Consider the following 6,000-nt stretch of genomic DNA (forward strand, 5'->3'; position numbering starts at 1 on the left):
ATCCACCCTCTGTACACCGGGTGCAGCCAGAAGCTCACCGTTGATTGGTGGGCGAGGCAGGTGCCTTTTAGTAGGACAGGCCGCTGCAAGGTGTGTGTGTCTTTGTTTCTCCCACTGTTGCTACAATCGGCGGCTACATGTTGGCTTGTGTGTTTGATCGGCTCGTCTGAGGTCGTAAGTGCTTGGATTTGCTACCCGTGGCTGGGATCGTGGTTGGTTTTTGGTGCTACACCTATCGTGCGTTTCTGCAGTGGTGCTCTGATGGCCTTACCGGCTGCAGCTGGGGGTTGTTGTGGCTTCCATCTGGTCCTCACCTGCTGACCCGCTTCCTCCCGGGTTAGGCTGTGTTTCCACCCCTGGGTAAGCTACCTGCGATTTAGCTTTTGATTTCTTTTATCTGGATCCACCGTTAATGGGTTTTCTGTTTCAGGCACCTGATTGTGTTTTGGAGCTGCAGCCCTTTGGACGCTCTGCTGTCTTGTCATTGTTTGTTTGAGCCGCTCAACTAAACCTGTTGCTGGTTGGGCAGGCTGTGTGGGCGGGGCATTGCTCCTCTGGCCCCATGGACCATATTATGATATTATAAACAATTTAATGACTTATTTTCGCCATAACTTTTTGCGTATGCTGAACTGGCAACTCCACTGACGGTGGGACTTCTTAATGCGCATGCGCGGGCATGCGTACTGACTGCATGTATGCTATCCTAACAGAACACCGGCAGAAAGTTTTTGCGTCAGGACGCCATAAAGAACGGTTCTCCACTGTCAGAGGGGAATCTGTTCAGGCGATGTCAGGTATCCTGATGGTATTTGTGGAACTAAAATTCACAGATTTCCAAAATCTGAAACGGGATGCCTTGTTTGGATCAAAGCTTGTGCACGACCGCATTTGCAGCTCAACCGTAGGATCAATAAGAACAAATGAGTGTGTGCTGGTGTGAGTATTATTACTTTGCTTTCTTTGTGTTTAGTGAATGGGGATATTTTGAGTGATTGTTTATCCATTTGAGATTCTGATTTACAGCTTCAGTAATAAACACATTCATTATGAAAACCTTTTAGCTAAGTACAGCATAACGGCAGTACGATACACCCTGAAGCCTCTGTTACACAGTCTTACGTTAGCTGAACAGATCAATATGCAATGTGTACCATATCTGACATGCATTAAAGATTTTATTTGACCTGAAAATGCTTTTTACTAAACTGTAATCGTGTTAGCCACGCTAGCACCGAGTAACAGGCCTAGGCACACAAACATTTGCCAACAGAAATCACTGATTCCAAAAGTAACCCTCAAAACCAGGAATGCCGACTTACCCAGCCTTGCAAGAACAACAGGCATCAGTGATCTTGTCCACAGTGTATTTATGCTGAGGCTGTGAGGATCTGCTGTTTTCCTCATCCACCGGTAGCATTTCGCTGCGACGCGCTCAATGTTGGAGGCATCCAGTGGCTCAAACACCTTGATGTCGTCCATAAAAGATGACATGAACTTGTTGGTTCCCCTGTCCATTGTCGTGGCTGATATTTTGTGAAAATCCGGGAGAAATGCTACGCTAATCGACTCAGAAATACTTTGTAGAGTCAGTCGAAACGAAAGACGCCATGTTTACATAGAAACGAGGCTCCGAGGCTTTGTTTGTGAGACATGCAGGATCTTAGGGGGCGTTTCAGGGCGGAGCTTGGTAAGGTCCATTGAAGGGCATTTGGATCTGGATGACAATGATTTGTTCCATCGTTTGAAGTGTTTCCTTTTACAGTTTATTTGTTGTTATAGAAGTTACTAATTTGCTTTTTTTTTGTTGTTGTTTGATTTACTAATTTCTTTTGTATTGCATGTTTTGTTTATTTCTTTTGGAATAATTGAACTTGTCCGTCCTTACCTTATGTGTTCCCCTTTGTTCCAGGGACCAAGTAGTAGGCCTGAAGCCTCGTTTTTTTAAAAGAGAAATGTTTTAAGGAAATTGTTTAATAAAATGTTGTGCACTGTTTGTAACCAAAGAACAGAATCTACTCGGGTTCAGATTAGCAATTTACTATCAACCAGTTATGTTTATTACAAGTTACTGGACTGAAACACATCCAACTTCGTCTCAACACTGTCATACAGTTTCCCTGGAAAAACCCACAAAGAGAGAGAAAAATAAAAACTTAGATTATAAAGAATCATTTCAGGGTCCTTGGTAAAAAAAAAAAAGAAAAGAATTAAATTAAAAGAAGCTGGCCAGCAAAAAAAAAAAGTTCATATAGAGCTCTATATGTGTGTGTGTGTGATGCGTACAAAACGGTGAAAGAGGTTGTCCTGGCTGGGATGGCGACCCAGAATGACGATGGTAGCCGATGTCCACAGACACGGAAACCCCGCAGCCTCTGTCTCTTCCTCCGCAGGCACAGGAGCACCTTATATCAGGGAAAGAGTTCCTTTCCCCGATATCGGCCACAATAATGCACTAGCAGGAAAACATCATATATCAGGCATAAAGAAGTGAAGCGCTATGCAGAAGGACGGCAGAGCCTGGCGTGTCTCTGCTCCGCAGCAGCTCTGAAACTCTAAAGCCCGGGAGTTTCCCTAGTAACTGCAGTCGGAACGCTGCCGTAAAGTGATGTCGTACTTTGCTCTTAAAGGGACACTACCCATAAAGTGAAAAACGATACAGAAAAGCAAATAACACAGAACAACCATAAAATACAGCTGGGTTACATGTTCAGTCTGTGTTCAGGTGCATCTTGTAACTTTTAAAAAGATCTCCACCTGCTGGTCACACGTGATTGCGGTATATTCCTGACCAATGGACAGCAATAGCGCACGATGAGTCACGTCATGTCTAGTCCAGTAATGTATATCCATCCATATTAATGCTGCTCCTCGGGCCCTGTCCTTATAGTTTCTCTCGCTCTTCCCGCTACTTAGCAGTAGTCCCTCTCCTTTTGTCATGTTGTCCTGCGGGAGAGGATTTGGAGCAGGCAGCCTATAACACGGTTGTTTTCTGTATTTTGTTCTCTTCAGAATAAATCGATCACCCATTTTAAAGACGAACCGTGTTACAGCCTGATCACTCAATAACCAGCACAACGTAGAAAGGATCCGGTTACATCAGCATGTATTTGAACTTTTCTCTATTATTCAGCGCAGCTCACAGCGTTTAACAAATTCTGTAGCTTTCTGTGTACTTCTAAATCTGCTCCTTGGTTGCATCTTTTTGGGCCAGCTACTGCCTCTAGTGGCGCTGAAGTAAATAAGAAGTTCAAAAACATACTGAGAGTGAAAATCCTTCCTAAAGGTGAGGATGTATCACAGATTTCAAAAGAAAATAAAAACAGGAGATAATAGGGGAATAGTATAGGAAATAGCGCCCCCTTCACTTCCGGAGTGAAATGGTCCCATTTCCAAATAAGGTATGAGGTATACAGTCCGTCCCGCCCCTTCCTGTTTGCTGCAGCGAGGTGGACATGAATTTATCCAGTTTATTTATAGGTTTAAGTTGGTGTTTCCTATCTTCTAATAAATAATCTATTTCATAATGTCAATATATTTAAGTGAACGTATGATTGTGAAGACGCAGGAGTTGCCTGTAGTTTTGTTTAGGACTTCGATTTCCTGTTTGTTCAAATTGAACGGCGCCACGACCCGATCCCATGAAACCAGAACAAAGCATAAATGATAGTTACAAATGACCAGGAGTTCAGAGCAGCGACGCTGGACTTCCGTTTAAAACAACTGTGCAAAAGTCTTAGGTCATCTTCATATTATTTTTTTAAATTCCAATCTTTTTTTCTTTCAAAATCTTTTCTCTTTCTTACTGTTTGTTCAATGTCACATGCTGTAAAGCCCTTTAAATGCCTTGCTGCTGAAAATATGCTATATAAATAAAATTACCTTACCAACTGGTTCCTGACTGGTTCCGTCACCTGGAACATGATCAGAGCAATATTTGGATGCAGAACGGCTGAAAAGTGAATTCTCCTGTGCTGAGTGGCATCGTCTCCTTAAAGCTGTGCGACCCTTTGACCTTTCAGAGCAGTGAGTTTGTCTCAGAGCTGCTGTGGAATTTCATAACGATGTTGGTCGGAGCAACACTTAGTAACAAGATAGCTTAATGGTGGCTCTCCTCTGGCTGCAGGAATGAAAAATAAATGCTCCACTTTGGAGAAAAGCTGCGGCTTTTCCGCCCGAGTGTTTCTGCTGCCACTTTCAGATGAAGCTAATCGAGTTCAGGAGACGTGTTTGCAGAACTGCCGCGTCCTGCTCGCCTCAAACCTGGTTATTCAGCCATTTCATGACATTAGAAGGTCGATCCGGTCCGCTTAATATAAAACCAATGAAGCTTGCATTCTTAAGCGTTCCTTGTTCCTCACTGCCAAACTCCTGTTCCATTATATGCTGTGATGCGTCTGCCACATGTTAGAGACGGTCTGGATCTCGCTCTCTGCCTCCTCTTCTCGTTTCCTCGATTCTCCATTAAATCCTTCCTGCGTTTCTTTGTGTTGGCTCACTTGATCACAGGTTGAGTCTGGACAGCGACCCGACCTGCTCCCCGTTTCTTTACAGAATATTTCAGCTGTAAAGTTGGACAGTTTTATGAATGAATTCAGATTTGAAAATTAAATTCTCAAATAATTTGATTACAATTAAGTCAAATATCAACACGAGTTCTGATTCCCTGGCTTAATTCTAACCCAACCATTACCAACCCAACTAACTAGTTAACGACTAAACCAAAGCAGGCGTCTGACTTTAACCCAAGAGGGAGAAACTAAAGTGGACGCTGATCCCTGACCACGAAGATCATCGATTTATCTTTTGTGTTAAACCAGAGATCCGTGTTAACGCAATGACAAATAAATGTATACAAAAATAAACTTCCACTAAAAGTCCTTTAAAAGCTCGTAAAAATCCAGTTCAGGCCCTGAAACCCAAAGACTAAGTTCAGATGGAGTTGCAGTCCTTCAGCCCGTAGGGAGGAAGTCTTCCTGGACGCTCAGCAGGATGAAGGAAGATGCCTTTCAAGTTAAAAGCATGAAAATAAAAGCAGATGACCCGTTAGACACCAGCCGAAGATAAAAGACTGAAAGTTTAGAACCGACCCCGTGGGCCCCAGCAGAACTTCACGTTCATCTGGACCTGACCCAGATTCAGAAGAAAAGTCAAACATGTTCAAACTGAGCGGTACCGAGACGTCTGAGTCGGACCCGACCTGCAGAACTTCAGGTTTATCCCAAATGGACCTGCAGCGACGGAGATGAAAGCGGTTCTGAACTCGCTGAAGCCATCGGACCATCACATTCATCACTAATCGGTACCAGAGCGGACTGGATGCACACAGACGGTTCTGATCAGAGTCCAAACGGCTCAGAAGTTCTGGAAGCTAAATGTTCTCTTCTGATGGAAACCAACCTTTCAGAACCTCTCATCTGTTTAACTGGTTCTGCTCAACTGCAGAAATGTTCAGAGGCATTTCAGTCAGGATGAGGTCTGGACTTTGACTAGACCAGCTTCTTAGTTCATGTAATTATATTTTCAGATCATGGCATTAATAATGAATGAAATCCAAAGACCCGAACGACCAGAACCGGGTTTAGAGAAAAGCAGGAAGGAGCTCTGTCTCCTCGTGAATATTTGGTCGTATGACTTTTATTCTGAAGAGATTAAGACTCAACTTCATCCTAAGAAGTAAATCCAGTCCGACCCAAAAGAACCTTCCACTGGTTCTGACTGCAGAGATCGCCCAACTCTGTTTTATTTCCTGAAAGTCAAAAACTTGTCCTGCGGTTTTAGTGGATTTTCAGCAAAATTTTTAAGTTTAATTTTCACTTTAGAGACCGAAGGTCCAAACGGTTCTGACCTGCAAACCACCAGAACCTTCAATCCCATGCAGCAACAAGGGTGTACTTACTTTACAACATGTGACTTGTGTGTAATGATGGGTGCAGAAATCAGACTCTGGCTCCCCCTGGTGGCCACCAGAGGAAGTTCATCAAGCCTGGAAAATCAGCA

This window comes from Poecilia mexicana, unplaced genomic scaffold, assembly GCF_051168715.1.
Source record: "Poecilia mexicana isolate PSO_F unplaced genomic scaffold, ASM5116871v1 scaffold_11, whole genome shotgun sequence".
Taxonomy (NCBI): Eukaryota; Metazoa; Chordata; class Actinopteri; order Cyprinodontiformes; family Poeciliidae; genus Poecilia; species Poecilia mexicana.